The 16300-nt window shown below is 38.4% G+C and overlaps 1 long non-coding RNA gene across 1 annotated transcript in view; it reads left to right on the forward strand.

Moving 5' to 3' along the window:
• LOC133225353 (uncharacterized) overlaps positions 1-16300 on the forward strand; it is a 161396-nt gene that overhangs the window by 115281 nt on the left and 29815 nt on the right. The window contains exon 5 of the long non-coding RNA XR_009729111.1: positions 9317-9466. This is a non-coding gene — a long non-coding RNA (uncharacterized LOC133225353). The remainder of the gene's footprint in view (positions 1-9316; positions 9467-16300) is intronic.

The following is a 16300-nucleotide window of genomic DNA, read 5'->3' on the forward strand; positions in this document are numbered from 1 at the left end:
CGTGATTTTGGTGACCATCAGCTCATTTCACGCAAGCCACTGAATAACCACTCTAGCACAGCTTTCAATCACTGTCAGCAGTGGGCCAAAAATGAGCTGCTAGTTCAACTCCCTTCTAAACTAGGGCAGGGAAAGGTCATGCAGGCATGTAGCTACTTCGGGGCAAGAATTATATCCTTCTAGTTCCTTGTTGACCACAGCCCAAAGCTCATGTTACCCATTTAAACAGATTATTACCATCTTGTACTCAGAAGCATGCTCGATCTCAGTGTATCATTCCATTCAAGTTCAAACCTCGTCTTTTCAGGGCACAAAATCCCCAGAGCAAACCTCAAGTCCTCATCTGATAGCTTCCTCAAACCATCTCAAAACTTCAGTGACAATCTAAGCCAGAGATGAAAAAGAAGCAGAGTCAGTGCCCTGGAGGTAAAAGCTCCCCATCTCCTTATTAGCCAGGCCTCGATCAAATTTGGCTCACTTTGATCCCTTTTTGCCAATCTCTCATGCTCATGCAGAATCCTTTTGCCCCAAAGGCAAAGGGAGGCAGAAGAGAAAGGAAGAGCTTTCACCTGTTTGTTCTTCATTTGCTGTAATAATTCATATTTCTGAAAGTATGTGTGGCTAAGGAAAAGGGGCCATTTTCAGTGGTCACAAAATGATGCTTTCACTCCATGTGATTTTTCAGGAAGAAGTGGTTTTTTTCAAGTATAAATAAGGAGAACCTATTCAAGGCATTTTTGTTTATTAATAGTCAGATTATTTCTCAAAAAAAAAAATGTCCGTAACACATAGATCGCATTACTACTTCATATTTGCTAGCATAAATAAACCTGAGGTCTTACTGCAAGAGAGGCAGCTATTTTAAAGATGGCAAAATGTCAGCTCTTGGATGGTTGGTTACATTTAACAGGGCTCCACATGAATTTATGAACTGTTCCATAACGTCTTCTGCCCGCACCAAATGGCAGACTTTAGGCAGAAACCCAATGTATGTTTAGCTAATGTATAACAAACAGAGTATTTACATGGTCAGTGGACCCTATTAGGTATTAAGAATGGTCTCTTTCTAAATCTACTGTTAATTCCCTTCCACAACAACCTAAATAAAGTGTTCGCTTCTCAGAGAAAGCTAAGAAAATGTGTGCATCTATGTGTGCGTGTGTATGGGTCTTTCATTTTAAAATGTCTTTAACAAAACTTCTGACAGTTATTTTCTTTTGCTGCAAGGGTGACAATGTAGTTTAAGATATTGTTTCCTGACTTTAAAGGTGCCTTGTGGTTTTTAAGGATATTTCAGCAGCTAAAGAAATTCTACTGCAGACACAATGTACCGGTTCATTCCTTAAGCAATAAATGGCAAGCAGGGTGGTGCTGAATAAGCATGCTTATATGGAATTTCTCTTTGAAAAGCCCACTAGTTAGGCCCTGTAACACTTCAGTTGATATTTCTACAGTGCAAACACGATAGTGGAAATTAAGTTGCCCCAGCAAATTCAGTTTAGGAGAAATTTGTTATGAATAAAATGCTGCTGCTGGCCTTAGAACATTGAATTTATCCACCAAATAATATCTTAGAAATACCACTTCAGAAGAAATCAGCTCTAAATAATTGATAAATTTGGTTTGTTTAGAAACCTTTTGACCCCTGTAATAGAAAGTAAAAACACATTTCAGTTATTAAAGTCACATATATTCCCTCTGGTAGGGGAAGCTTTTAATTTTAAGCTGGTCTCTGTTGGGGCCATTTGATAAAGCTTGGAAAAACCTTTTCAACTGCTGCTGGTGGATTTGGGTCAGCTTCCCTTGGGAAAATGGCAAAAGATAAATTTGTAGCTTTTCATAACACATAAGGAAACTTCAGAGATTTTAAACATCAAGAACTATTGGAACTGAAAGACAGAGTTTCTCTTTTGTTTTTCCCCCTCCTCCTCCTGCTCCCTCTTCTCTTTTCTTTCCAGAAAGAACTTTAAATTCTCTTGTTGTTTTTATTTATTTTTTTTTTTGAACCATGGAGGTTAAAATGTTTTGGCCTCTCTAACTACATTAGCAGTGATTCTTATTAATGTAAGATTTATTTTGAGATAGAAACATCATTATGCAGTTTTTGTTTTCAAATGGAGCCATTTCATTCTATTGTTTTCAAAGCCCAGAGCAAAATAAAAAACCTTCTATCACTTTTTTTTTTTTTTATGCATTTCTTAAACTCTGCTCCAGTAGCTTCTACCAGATCTTTATGTCCACAAATATAAGTTGCTCTCATTTCCCCAGGATAGTAATCACAGCTTATGAATGAGGGCACTGATTCTACTGGGACTGCCAAAACGTACCTAACCAACACATTGCCATTCCACAAGAGGAAAATTAACTGGGTTGAGGGTGAAGGAGCATATTTAATGCTTATGAAAACAAAAAGACAGAATAACACCCCATAATCGAATATTTAAGTGGCCATTTGTGCATAAAGCAAATATGCACAGGCAACAAGGCAGATCGTGCTGCCCCCTCCACCTCAGACCTACAGACATCCCTGCTCCTATTTGAAGAGGTTGCTCTGTTCCACATCCCTTCAGGAGTTACCTCCGAGAAGTAGCACCCACAGTCTTTGTGTGGTTCACATGTAATCTCTATACATTCATCTGAGACTACCAGATTCACTTCATACAAACTATTGAATGTCTGTCATTCAACAAAAACAACCACCTTTAACCAATACCCTGGGCTGAATGAGAACAAACACCCTAGATGATAAAATCTATGTCTTTTCTTACAGTCTCTACAATGATTCAGGCTCTCTCCCCTGTTGTAAGACTAAAGTATGATTCCCTGGGGTACACATGAGCACACTGGGGTGGTAGACGGCTCTGGCAAGCTGAGTTCCTCTTCCTGAATTTCATGGTGAATGTCACATTTGCTCTTCAGAAATTACAGATTAGCTGAATTTTTTGAAAACTGGACAACTCCTCAACAATCTCCCTTCACACAGTCTGTGAAGACTGCAGAGCTACAAACTGGTAGAAGGAAAGTTTTCTTCCTAGCCAGCTATCCTTTCTTGAGGAGCCAGTTACTTCTTTTTGACATTCCATGCTTGGTTGCTATTCCCAGTGTAAGAAACTTTGTTGCACGTACTCAGTGGTAAATTATTAAAAGGGTGTCTACTAGGTATCCGCTCATGTAGCCACAAATTATGTGTTTGTGTACCTCTGCCTATTCTTGGCAGGTGCAGTTCCTCTGTGAGTACTTTAGCGATTCAAACACCTGCATTATTTCATTATGTGAGAGCTGTTCTTCAAACAGTCGCACCTATGCCCCATTAGCACCCACAGGGGGAGGCCAGCCCTTGGTAGTTTATGTTGGGAGGGGATTGCCTTCTTGGACAAGAAAGATGACATGCAGGAAGCTAGGCTGTGATTTTACAGCCACCCTGTTTCAGCTTCCCAAATAAACACACTTAGCACACATCTTCATGGTCATTTGGTCTACTTGGATAGGTGAACTGGGCCTCTTTGTATTTACTGTGCACTCAGTGTTCACATAGGAAATGAATGAGCAGTTGCCAATGTTCAAAACAGTGGCAGCCTGGAGTATTTCAGTGTTTTCCTTGTAGAGGAATGTCTTGGAAAAGATGTCACATTTTGCATCAGCCTTTTTTTTTAGTTGTTATTTTGTCATTTATTCCTGATGTTACTCTTTACCTGACGTCTAGTGTTCTGTTTGCAGCAAATCAATGTAGGCTCTTCTTCATCATTTATCTCAGATACAGTCTCACAACTTAACTCATGCTCTGGCACAAAGGCATGTTTTCATTGTTGAAGTGTACTATTCAATGCCATCTAATAGTGCACTTTGTCCTGCAGTTTTCATCCAGTTGCACATAATCTTCTAGAAATGTCAGTGACGACCTTATTCTGTCTTTTCTTTGACTATGGCCTCATCCTCCAGGCAGTCCATACAGTGTCTCCACTTCTGCTCTTTTTCATTCCTTGGGTTCATTTTCTTTTTTTCATCCCCCATTTTAATTCTTCCCCCATTCTTATTCTGCTCTCTCTTCCACCCACCTTATCATAACCTCCAGCACATAGACAACTGCTGGCTGATCCCTTTCCACTGCCTTTCTCAGACTTCAGTAGGCTGATTCTTTCCACCTACTGAATCACAAACAGAAAAAAATACTGGATAATTCTTCATCCCTAAAGATTGTTAGCAGTATCTTCCCACGTATATGCACCAGCACATATTCACCTCCTAGAAGCCTCTTCATGCTTTCATCATCTGACACACTGAAATATAGTGTTTCTGTCCAAAACAATCACATGTTTACGCTGGTTATAGAAGAATGAGCCAGCATATGCAAAGTGCAATCATTACAGTTACCTCAGATTAGCTAGAAGATAAATCACCATGTAAGCAAGCATACTGAAACATTCTTAAGATTATGTAGACGAACTTCTGAAAACTGATTGCCAGTAACAAAAGCTCCCATGTCATAAGGTGGTGGAAATATGCTCTGTTGTCAACAAGCAGTTCTTGTTGTATATCCATGGGACAAAAGCCAACCAAGTTCAAATAGGTGCTGACCATTTTCCACACAAATTCTTTTAATTGCAAATTAAAAACTCAAGATTGATTTACCTTTTCAGTGCCAGAAGATGGTAACTCTAGCTGAATAGCCACCAGAACAGGCAAAATTGTAATACCATAATAATAAAATAACCACTCTGACACTGTGTGAAAGACCACCACTCTGCCAGTGTAGCTTAAAGTAAGAAATCAGAAATGGTAGCATTATCTCTCATACTTCTCTACATAATTAGAAAACAGGCTCTGAGATGTCTTATGAAAAATAAAATACCCACAACAAAATCAACAGTAAATACTGTAATGCAAATCCTAACAAAGCACTGAAATCTCATGAGATCCATGATCATGTCAGCCTAATGTTGGAAAAGGTATATTTGAATCAAATAGGAAGGATTACCTCTTGTGATGATTATTTCTTGAGTATTTTTTAAATTGAGCTGTTGAACAACCCATTGATGCAACAATGTAATGACACATTGAAAATCACGGTTTGCTCATCACACGAATCCAGATGAGTTAATAGCAGATAATTGCACACATTTCACAAGCATGTCATTTCAACAGTTCTCTTTGATATTTCAATTTCAGTGCACCTTGTAAACTCTGGCTGTGTACAGCCAAGAGTGCTGGGAAAAGACCTTTTCCAAAGAGAAATGAACTTAAAGTAACAAGACCAAAAGCAATCCAAAACCCAACAATCCAACCAAAAGCCTACATTTTCTAAGTTAGAACATTTTGATCAGAAACATATAAACGTTAGTGTCAAAATTTAGCAAGCTCTCTGAATTGAAAATATTTAAACCTAAGTTAGTTTCCAAAAATACATGTAAACTGGAAGCGAGGAAATATGGGGACAAAAGTCCCGTAACTTGTCTGCATTAGCAGCAGAACATTACTGCCAGGAATTACATCACTAGCACCAAGACCATATTCTAACCTCACTCTTTCGTACTACTCATGAAACCTAAACCCTTAAAGAACATCCTAGTGGACACTGCTACTCTGATTTTGAGGTAACACAAATGCAGTCTTCTACACATCATTAACTTTGGCTCCTGTCTGGAAAGAAGACAACAATCCTGGGCATAATGCATTTTGTCCTAATGTAAACACCTAAAACAAGTTTGCCTTCAGCCAGGTAAATCTCACCCAATCTCATCAGCCATACCGTACAAAAGAAGTCACATACAAACAGGGATGCACATGTTGCATCAGAATGTAAATTCGCTTTGGCAGCTGCCTTTGACATAGGAAAAAGAATTGTTTGGTGAACAAAAGGGAACAAATTATTTGAACAATAGTCACTGAGTCGTCCTAAATTCCACCTGAGGCATATCTATTCATGTGTGTGTTATGAATAAGTCTCACAAGTTGGCAATGTCTTCATTTCAGCTGGTTTCATTACCTGCATTTCATTTCCAAGAGTGGTGATACAGATCTCATGGTATCCACTGCAATTAGTAAAATTGATTTCTGCTCTGTTTATATCTGCAGAGAGGCTGAGCAATCCTCCGAGCATTGTAGCATCTGAGACTCTGCCCTGGTGCCAGTGTCTCCAGCTTTATATCTTTTTAATTGGCAATAAGAGGTGGGGTAATCATCAGGGCCCCTGTTTATCTATTTAACATGGTGCTGACATGGGCTGCCTAGTGTCGGCATGGCTGGGGCTGTGAAGCACATTCTTTCCCTATTAGCCCTTTCCCCGATGGAAGCAAATAGAAAATAGGAGGAAGCATGTTCCGATGAGGCTTTTGATGCAGTCCTCAGTGCATCCCTGTGCTGCAGAAGACCATCTCAGCTGAAAATCTTTTACAAATGTATTTAGTCATGAGAAACTTCATTCACGTTTTTTAACTATGAGTAATCTCCCTAGAAAGCTACTAACAAAAGACTGAAGAAGCTAATCTGTTCAAATATAGATATAAGGACCTTTATAACACATAGGTAAAGATTTCTACATTAGTTTAAAAACATTTTAGGGCATATGCATAAGCCTTTGAACTGCTGCTATTCTGAAGTGAGCTAAAGAGAAGCTAGTAAGATTTTAGTAAGAATCATGTCAACAGTACTCATCAGCTGCCAAGTTCCTGAGAGTGTATTTCATTTCAGAAGCCCTGGTGAGGGTTCAAAAAATCCCAGAATTCCTATGTCATGAGAAATTATGAAAGCAAAATATGATTCTGTTTGAATTGCTATAAAACTAAAGTCTGAAGTGCCTCTAAACTAGAAATTTATTTTTCACCTAACTCTAGTTATGAAAAGTTACAGTAGAACCTGAATATGGTCCTCTTGATATGTGTGTGTGGTCCTCTCCAGAGCTTGATGATTGTGAGTCCTGGATAAGATCCATACATAAGCACAGTGAGCAGGATAGGTCTATGCTTAAATGGTGAAGAAGCAAGTTCTAGTTTTTTTGTTCCAAGGCAAAGAACATTCTTCCTTAAAGTCCTGAGCAGGAGCTCTCTGTATAAGAAGCAAAATATTAGGAGTGTGCAACACCTTCAGCAACTGGATGCACAAAGCACAGTAATGGTATGGATTCTGCAGCTATCATGGCTTTTAGGTAGTTTTCTGAAATTCTTAAATCTTGTAAGTTTTAACCAAAGAATTACATAAATGAACTAAGGTTGATTTTAGTGGATAGCGCCAGGCTACAAATAATGCTGGGTGAATATAGTTACTTGGAACGTAAAATCAAGCATTTAAGACTAAAATATCAGCATGCTAGTTGTATTCGCTCATCTCCTCTTACCCACTGAATGCTTCCACCCTGAATACTGATTTAGACAGAGACAATTGGAAAAAGCAGTCTACTCATATCTAACATACCTTTGCAGCACAGTGCATTCATGTAAAAGTGGATAAATTAGTGTTCAGAGGTTTTTCTTAACTCTCAAGAACTATCTGTTGCAGCTTCAGGAAAGTTAAAGTTAACTCTGCTGTAAATTATTTTAACACTCCTTATTTCTTGACATTTTCTTATTTTTCCTTAAAGAGTTAGGCATTAGTCTTGAACCTTGTGCCTTGCAGTACAGGATGCTGTTGCCAGAGTTATCAAGAACTGCTACTGTACAGATGCACATTAGCTGATGAAAGGTGGTTTTGTGTCTGTGTGAATGAGGAAAACATCTTGAGCCTACAAGCTGCCAAGAGGCAGCCTGATCTGGTGTACCTTTCTCCTGCATCTTGAGCTAAGGATTTTAGAGGGTAGTTTGGGATGGAAACTACTGACTTGGGAACTTTTTATAATGCAAAACCACGGACTTGTTCTCTTCATCACCTACTTCTCCATTTTCTTGGCTTCAGCTGGTCCAGTGTGTCTCTCGGTGCTGGGAGCGCCAGTGTGAACCTGGTCTGCAGACTGGACCCTACCAGTGTTTTCCCAAGAGATAAAAATAAGAGAAGGCTAATAGCAATTTTTGTCACTTTGCATCCTGAATGGAATTTCATGGGACAGAGAAAAGACACTTCTGTGGCCCAAGGGGATTTCCTCTGCTGAATATCAAACACCTTCTACAAACAACAGAAATGTGAGAGATTCTCAAAATAAAAGGTCACAGGGATTTTCTATAATAGAAAGGCTTTAATGACCTGAATACAGGGTGTTGTTACCAGCTGCCCCTACAGTGAATCAGGGAAAATCTTGATGAGGAGCTTCTCAGTGTGTTTTTCTGCGTTTCTGAGTAGCCAGTAATTCAGGGAATAGTCACCAGAATTGTCCAACTTTTAAACAGTATGCACTTAGTAGGAGCTCCGAAAGCAGAGAAGGGAAGTAAGAAAGGAATCAAGGCAGAAAAGAAGATCATAGTACTTGAGATGGCTCAGTAGCAGTATGCCCAGGCTCACTCTGCACAGGTAGCATCCATGTGTCAAACACAGGCAGTGGCATTTGTTTGAGTGCTGGGAAGAGTCCAAGTTTGTTATGAGAAGGGCAGGGGAGGAACATGTTAACAGCCACTGACTGCCTGAGCCAGTGAATGGCCTGACAGCTACAGGAAGAAAGCAACTCTTTCTCTGCCTAGCCCCTCACTTGAAAACATAGCATAAACATCTATGTGTGACCAAATTTGTTCTGGAACCTGATCAAGGATGAATAAGACAAGAGGTCTGGAAAAAGGCAAGAGGCACTGTGACTATACTTGCACCAAACTGTGTATCCCCACAGGGAGCATCTTCTGTTTTCCATCGGTAGAAAGAAGCAAGCCCTACAGCTGGACCAAGCCATTACTACCACTCCAGATGTTGTGGGCTTGACGGGTTACTAGCACACATGGGTATATAGTAACATCAAGTCATTTCAGCATGTGGAGAACATACCAAGAGAAGGTTCCCTCCTGCCCTTCTTTCTCCCCTAGCCCCAGCTCCTTCTAGCTGTCATCATACCCATCTGGCCGTCTCCATCTTTATCCCCCACCCACCCCTTCCTCAGGAACTTACAAACTCCATTTCTTCACTCTGGTAATATTTCTTTTATTTCTTTTCTGCTGTCAGTACAGGAAGGCATAGGAAGAGGGAAAGCACCTTCACCCTATCCATTTTCAGAACAAAGAATTTGTCTTTCAGACCTGAAGGAATGGGAGAGTGTGTGTGTGACCCGTTTGTGCTCAGGACGTGTCATGAACACAGTAAGAGTTCTGATAGCTAGTTCTATCATATGGAAAGCCAATGATAATTAATAGGGACTTTGAATATTCATGAGTATCGAAGTAACAATGCATTTATACTTTTTCTTCTGTAGATAAAAAGAACCAATATTGTTGGGATGCCTAGGACTTCAAAATCTGACTTCATATTAAACATGAAACATGTATTAAAACACATACTATGGATCCAGGAGAACACATCTTTCAGCATTTGAGAAGTATTTAAAATACTCCAGCAGATGAAGGTAAGAAAACATTCATTTCAGCCAGTCTTTCACTTTGATATGTGCCGATGAGTACAGAAATGTGAAAATGAAACAACTTAAGAATGTGTAGCTCAAATTACATATGAAAAACGTCCATTCAAAGTGTGGATTTAATCATTTTTGTCTTAGTCAGCTCATTCTTTCAGACACCCGCTTCCCATTCCAGGTTACAATACTTACACTGTAGTGTAGATTACTATAATTAACAGGTTAAACACATGAAAACAGTTTTTTCCCCTTGATGTGCCTTTGGTTCCTTTATTTTGCTAGCAGTTATACAGTAGAGTCACCTCCTACAAAGGCGAAACAACTGCCGCGGGGTTTCTTAGTGCTGCTAATGTTCTTTTCTTTCCCTCCAGTAATAACAGTGAGAAATTCTTGTCTGTAAATAAAAGAATATAATAGAGAGTATATGTCAGGAAAAGTATGTTAAAATTTGTATGTATAACATGCATAGGTACAGATTGCTTATATTTACAGAATAGCCGATGTTTGTTTTTATTAAGAAAACACAAGACCCTCTCTCATCTCATTGTAAAGAGAAGCTCTCTTCTGAGCCAAAGAAGCCCCACCAGTTAGAATGGAATTTAATTCTACAGAATAAGAAAACAAAAAGTCCTATAAATAGCTTTTGTGCTGTGATACTTATAGCAAAGATCAACATTGTTCTGACTTTGTTTCCTCCAACAACACATGCCATGTGGCACATCTGTAGATTTATTTATTTTTTAATCATATGCCCTGCTGGTTATAACATAACTTAATGTACTGGCTGCAATTAACAGACTGTCAAAGAATCAACTAACAAGTGCTGATAAGCTTCATTTAACTAATTTGAGGAGTGGAAGTTTGATTTTCTTCTTTCCTTTTTTGTTTTTTTTTCCAGGAAGGTAGCTTTTTTCCTTATTTCCTGTCAAGTGAGCCAGCTCCTGTGACCTGTAGTGAAAAGGGCCCTTTGTAATTAGGGCAGTGAGCCTCCAAGTGAACAGTTCTCACAGTAGGGGGGAGCTAAAAAAGAAAAGCAACAACCAAAAAAAAAAAGAAAATCACAAATCAACAAAAACAAAAAAAAAAAAAGGAGGATGCATGACACTGCTTAACTAAGTAATCAGAGCTGAGCCAATCCATTTTCCTGCAGGCCAGTCAATGTACCATGAGCATGCAGAATCTCCCCCTTCATTGGCTTCGTGTCCATTTTATGGACCAGCGAGTCTATTAAGATCTTGGTGAGTGGCCCTATCCAAGGGCAGGGCTCTCTCCTCATCATCTGCCCATAGACTACCAGAAACTGATCAGCCATGTTATATCAATAACGTTCTCACACCAGGTTGTGTAAATTGATCTTTTACAATTTCTCTCGGTGACAGTCTCTGTAACCAACAAGATAAATCATTCCTCCTGTGGCTTTTTTATTGATTGCTGAGACCTGTATAAAAATTACACTGCTCAAGCTGTGAAGTGAACATCCTCATAAAAGAAGACTTTCTATTTACAATCAAAATACGTTTGGTCCAGATCAAGCACAGATTTACTGTCCCAGGACCATAAGACACCAGAATTTAACTGAGATTCAAAGTGGATGACAAAGTAATCCACAAAAACTTTTCGAATACAAATGGTGCACTACAGCTCTAAGCAAACAGACAAAAAGAGGTTATAAAGTCTTCTGAAGTAAAGGCAGTCATAATAGCAAACCATCTGTTAAAAACAATGATGCAGAAGAAGCACAGCAATATAATCAGCCAGATTTATATTTTTTTTCAGTTGCTTGTACAAACACTAACACAAATTGCTTTCTGATATCATTTTATCATCCATGCAAATATATATATTTTTTAATGGAACTATAAGATTTGAGGGCTCCTCACCTCTTCAGGAAAGAAATATTCTATAATTTTGGAAGATCTGGCAACTATAATAGCATTCTAGTGAAATTGATTTAAGCTGCTGTATAGTATTGGCTTTACTCTTTTATTAAAGTAAGAAGTCTAATGGTGTTTGACATAGGCAACCAAATGCATCTGTTGGTTTTAGGCAGTATCAATTCCACAATGATTATATTCCTTTCACTTTATAACATCATTTTAATCCTGCTAAAATAGTCACTAACTTCTGGAGTTTTTAATTGTTTAAATCTCATGCTAATATTGTTTATATGAACAATTGAAAAGAGAGTCTTTTGAGGCAGGTGGACTTATACTGAACAAAACTGATAAATGTTAAAACAACAAACATGCTGAGAGAATTAGCAAGTGATTTAGAGGGCTGAAGAATAGCTATTAGATACCAATTACATTGTGTGTACTGGCTAGGTCTGTGACTTTGGATAAGACACTTGCTAGCCAACACCTCAATTTACCCATCTGTAAAAAGGGTATTACAGGATTGAGAAAAAAAAGGTCAGACCCATATCATGCTAGTTTAAATCACTAGAGATATACCCAAGTCAGCCTTGTCCTCTGGAAATTTTTTGCCAAGAACTCTGAAACACAATACCGTGACACAAAAATGAAGCATGCATTCAAGTATTTCATGTTTTCAGAAAACTGTGCAGCCATGATTAGTGCTACCTGGAAGAATGCTGTACCAAGAAGACTCTCAAAATGAAGTATTTTGTTAATGGCTCAACACAGTACCCAGGAAATCCAAAAAGTTAAATTTTTCTGTTGCTATCGAAATATGTGGTAGAGCTAAACACCTGTGATGCTGGAGAAGATAGAAAAATCATTCAAAATATTCTGTTTAAAAAATTGTGCACACATAGCTAGATGTTACAAGTTTAGAACTGTTAAGTTCTAAGCCACACTAAATTATTTAAAATGACAAAACAATAGGCTAATTTTACTACTCAGAAACCAGTGGCTCAGTCTTCGCTACAGAGAGAAATCTCAGAAATAAGATGTTGTGCATTAATCTGAAAACTCAGAGTATGAAAGTTACGAACTTTTTGCTAATGCTCTAAATCTGTCCCTAAATGGCAGAGGCACCTCTCTATTTGCTCATGAGTGAGACGATTTCTCCACTGAAATGGAAAAGAAGGAAGGCAAGGAGATTTTTGTTTGTTGGTTGTTGTTTTGTTGGTTTTTTTTTTTAACACACACGGTTATCACTGCACTCTTGTTGTCTTAAGAGGGAGCTGACTTTAGAATAAAATGTGGTGGCACTTTCCATTCACTTCTCTATTCCTCTTCCTATCCCTTAGTAAGGCATTTTGAAAGGGGAATAGTTGAACCAGTATTTATTAGAAAAAACTTGATTAGGAGAAGTCAGTTCAAGGCGCAGAATCCAACTACAAAGGAACCGTGCAAACAAGTGTCCCTGTGGACAGTAAAAGTAGTGAAATACAAAAATTATCTTAAAGAACAGGTTTTGTCTACATTTTGGCATACTTTGGAAAAGAACTTGAATTATCCAAATCAGTAGATTATCTTTTCATTACTAGATTTATTAATATGCTGCTCTCTTGTATCTTAGTGGCAAAGTGATGAAGAGCATCAGTACGATTTGGGATTGAGGGGTTCTCTTTGTTTCCTTTAAGCAAGAATGCAAAATAACTGGAGCTAATTTTTAGCATCATCCTCTTGGTTTCTCTTAATCCTCAACTGTGATGACTCTTCAAGCAGCTCATTGGAAGCACTTGTGGGAAAAAAGCCATTCTCTTTTCAGCTGTTCTTCCAAACCCTAATGAGTTAACAATTGAAATACAGAAAGTTGCTTCAGAGGTCAGGAGAGTATATTCTACACAATGGTCGCAGCATTTGAAACCATGACAGCACTATAAATTGACAAACTAAAGCAGAGCGCTTGGTGGTCTGAAGTGGAGAAAAGAACATCAGCCAAAAGCGGTAAAAAGACGAGCCATGAAACCACACAGAAAAAAATGAGTGATTTTTTTCAGATCACCTTGTTAGAATTTAGTGTATCGGAGGTCAGACAAGTAGAACAATAATAAGGTCCAAGGTTGAATACCAGTGGGGAAGCTTAACTCAGGAGCTCCAGGTCAACCATGAGTGAATGAGGTAGAACAGTGAAACAGTAGTCGCCCGGGAAGGGAATGCACAAAAGTCAGGGGGTTAAGGGGAGGAGCTAACTGGTTATCAATTAGACTAAGAGAAAGCCCAGGCTCAAGCACCTGGGATAGAAAAATAATCCCAGTGTGATGAAAGGAGGTTTTTCTCCTATGCACACTTCTTGTTTTCTGGTTTTCAGGTTTTGAGAAATTAGAGATGTTGTGGAGCTAAAGATCTTAAATCTGTAACAGATGAGAAAATGCAGGCCAGTTGGAAGCATCTTCCCCATGTCTTATGTGCATATGACAATGTTTTCATCCTACACCGGGCAGTCTGCTGATATAAAGGAGGCATAAAAATAAAGTTCTTTTAAAAATATGAACAAACACATGCGCACGCGCGCACACACACACACATGTACGCACATATGCCCTTATAAAGGGGTGCATTTTAACTTTTTCTTTTTCTTTTTTTTTTTTTTTTGCTTTAGGAAAGGAAATTTCACACCAGTTTTATTTTTAACTTATGAGGAAGTATTTCTCCAGATCTGTGAAGAAAATTGCTCCAAGTGATGAAGTAGAGAATATTTAATTGACATTTTACAATGTAGAATGTATATATATGTGTGTGGTTTTGCAAAATACCTGTTCAACTTTGTCTTCCTATGAACACGCACCACGTGGTTTAGTTGGATTTTGGCATTGATTTCATAGAAGTTAGAACTAAAGACCCAAAACAAAGCAGACTGTGTCTTATATCCTGTATTTCAGACTACACTGAAAATACTCAAGCCATCCTTAACTATCCACTAATATGGAGACGTTTTTTTTCTACTATGTAGACTTTCTTGTATGGATTGTTGTGAAACATGAACTATGGTGTTACCTTTGTATCCACCTGTGTGCATGAGGTGGGGGTGTGGGCACGTGTCCATGCAACTGAAGTTTTGTGTAACATGAAACATTATTCAGGCCTTATTAGCAATATGTAGTAAAAAGGCAAGGATGTATAAGGTTAGCTAAACTCAAGCTCTAAACATACTCTGTCTGTAACCAACCACCCTATTTTTCTATTTGTCAATTCTTAATCTCACATTTCTGAGAAATTATATGATCCTGGACTGCTGCTAAAATCAGCAAAACTCTTACAAGCCAAGTAAGTCTCACCAGGTGAAATAAAGCATACAGTATCCCTACTATCCTCTGGTGTGTTCATGCTATTTTTTGGGCTACAAAAGACTCATTGTATAGGTATTGTTATAACTTTTCGAACTCCTTCCCTTTTGCCTTTCTGGATCAACGATATTAGTGCAGATAAAGCACGGGATGACTGCTGACCACACAGGTACTCCCTGCTCCATAGCCAGCTCTTTCCCATCGCCACCAAGGATGCAAGCATTACTTTGCCAAGTAGCAGCTTTCTGCTTTAAACAAGATCAGTTTTCTGACCTGAAAACTTCTCTTTCAAAGACTACAACAGAAAAGCCCAGAGACAAAATAATAATAATAATAATAATAAATAAATTAAAAACCCAAACAAACAAAAAAAAGCCAACACTTTTTTTTATCAAGAGAATGCCATTCGTGGCCCCTGAAATCTAGCAGGACTGAAAATAAAACATGGCATACTTAAAGAAGCTGGGAAAGGGAAAATGTTTAGGAAAGGAACATGTAATTCAAGGACTGCAGTTTTCAAGCTCATGACTGCGTACTGTGCGTGTTTGGGAAAAATAATTGAATATACAGCTATGATCTTACGATCTCACCACATGTGCGTCAGGAAAGAGGTTTCAAGTTCTCCACGAGTTCATTTAAAGATATGGTTCGTCCAAAGGAAAAGGCATTTGGATTTTATATATTTCTCTCTAAACTGATCTTTTTTGATATCATTAGACAGCTAGATATACATCCTGAAGCCTATGGGAAATCATGTTAAATTTAAGCAAGGGAATAGAGAAAAAAGTATAAGAATGTCCTCTGTTTTAAGAGAGGAGATCCTTTATAAAATACTCTGCAGAAGCCTGGGTGGCAATAACATTTCTTTTGTGTGCAACAGGGGAAGTTGGATTAACTAGCATTAGGATTTAGTATGCTTTTCTTAGAGGAAAGTTTGTTTCTCTAACTTCACACAAGTAGGAAAAATGGTGCACCATTCACTTTAATTACCATTTTTTCCTTCTTGCAGAAAAAGTCAGTTTCAAGCTCAAGTTGATAACATCTGTCCAGGATGCTACTCCCAGGAAGACAAATCATTGCAACATCCTCTAATAGTGTTGCATTTATCGTCATGATTCATAAAAGCCTGTATTATTTTCCACTGAAAATAATGGCAAATTAGTTCAAATTAAGACATACACATAAGTAGGACAAAGCTCTCCTTAGGTCCCCAGCAGTCACTGAGAGATGGAGAGATTTAAGGATTTGAAAAAAAAGATAACAATGTGGATTTTAGAATTGTTGGTGAGGGTGACCTCCCAAAAGAGGAGAACAACACTAGCATCCCATCTGAACTTTAACAAGTAGATGGTGGATGTTTGCTGGAGACTTCTACAGGAACACCACCATGAAGTATTGACGAGTTAAACCAAGAACATGAGAAACATAATGTTTGGTGTGATGGGGAAAGGAAACCCAGTAGAGGGACTTGAGCTTGGAAATTGGTTATTGATGATGTCTTTTCAACAGACATAAGCAGGAAACAACAGCAGCTGCCAGTGCTTGAAAATAAAAAAAAAAATGCAGTTCTCCAGGTGAAAGTTGAAGTGAGTTGTAGGTAAGTGATGGAGACAAAGAGAAGGATGCAT

Source organism: Neopsephotus bourkii, unplaced genomic scaffold (genome assembly GCF_033783945.1).
Source record: "Neopsephotus bourkii isolate Nb327-2 ecotype Australia unplaced genomic scaffold, CSIRO-AGI_Nbou_v1 NB_1760, whole genome shotgun sequence".
Classification (NCBI taxonomy): domain Eukaryota; kingdom Metazoa; phylum Chordata; class Aves; order Psittaciformes; family Psittacidae; genus Neopsephotus; species Neopsephotus bourkii.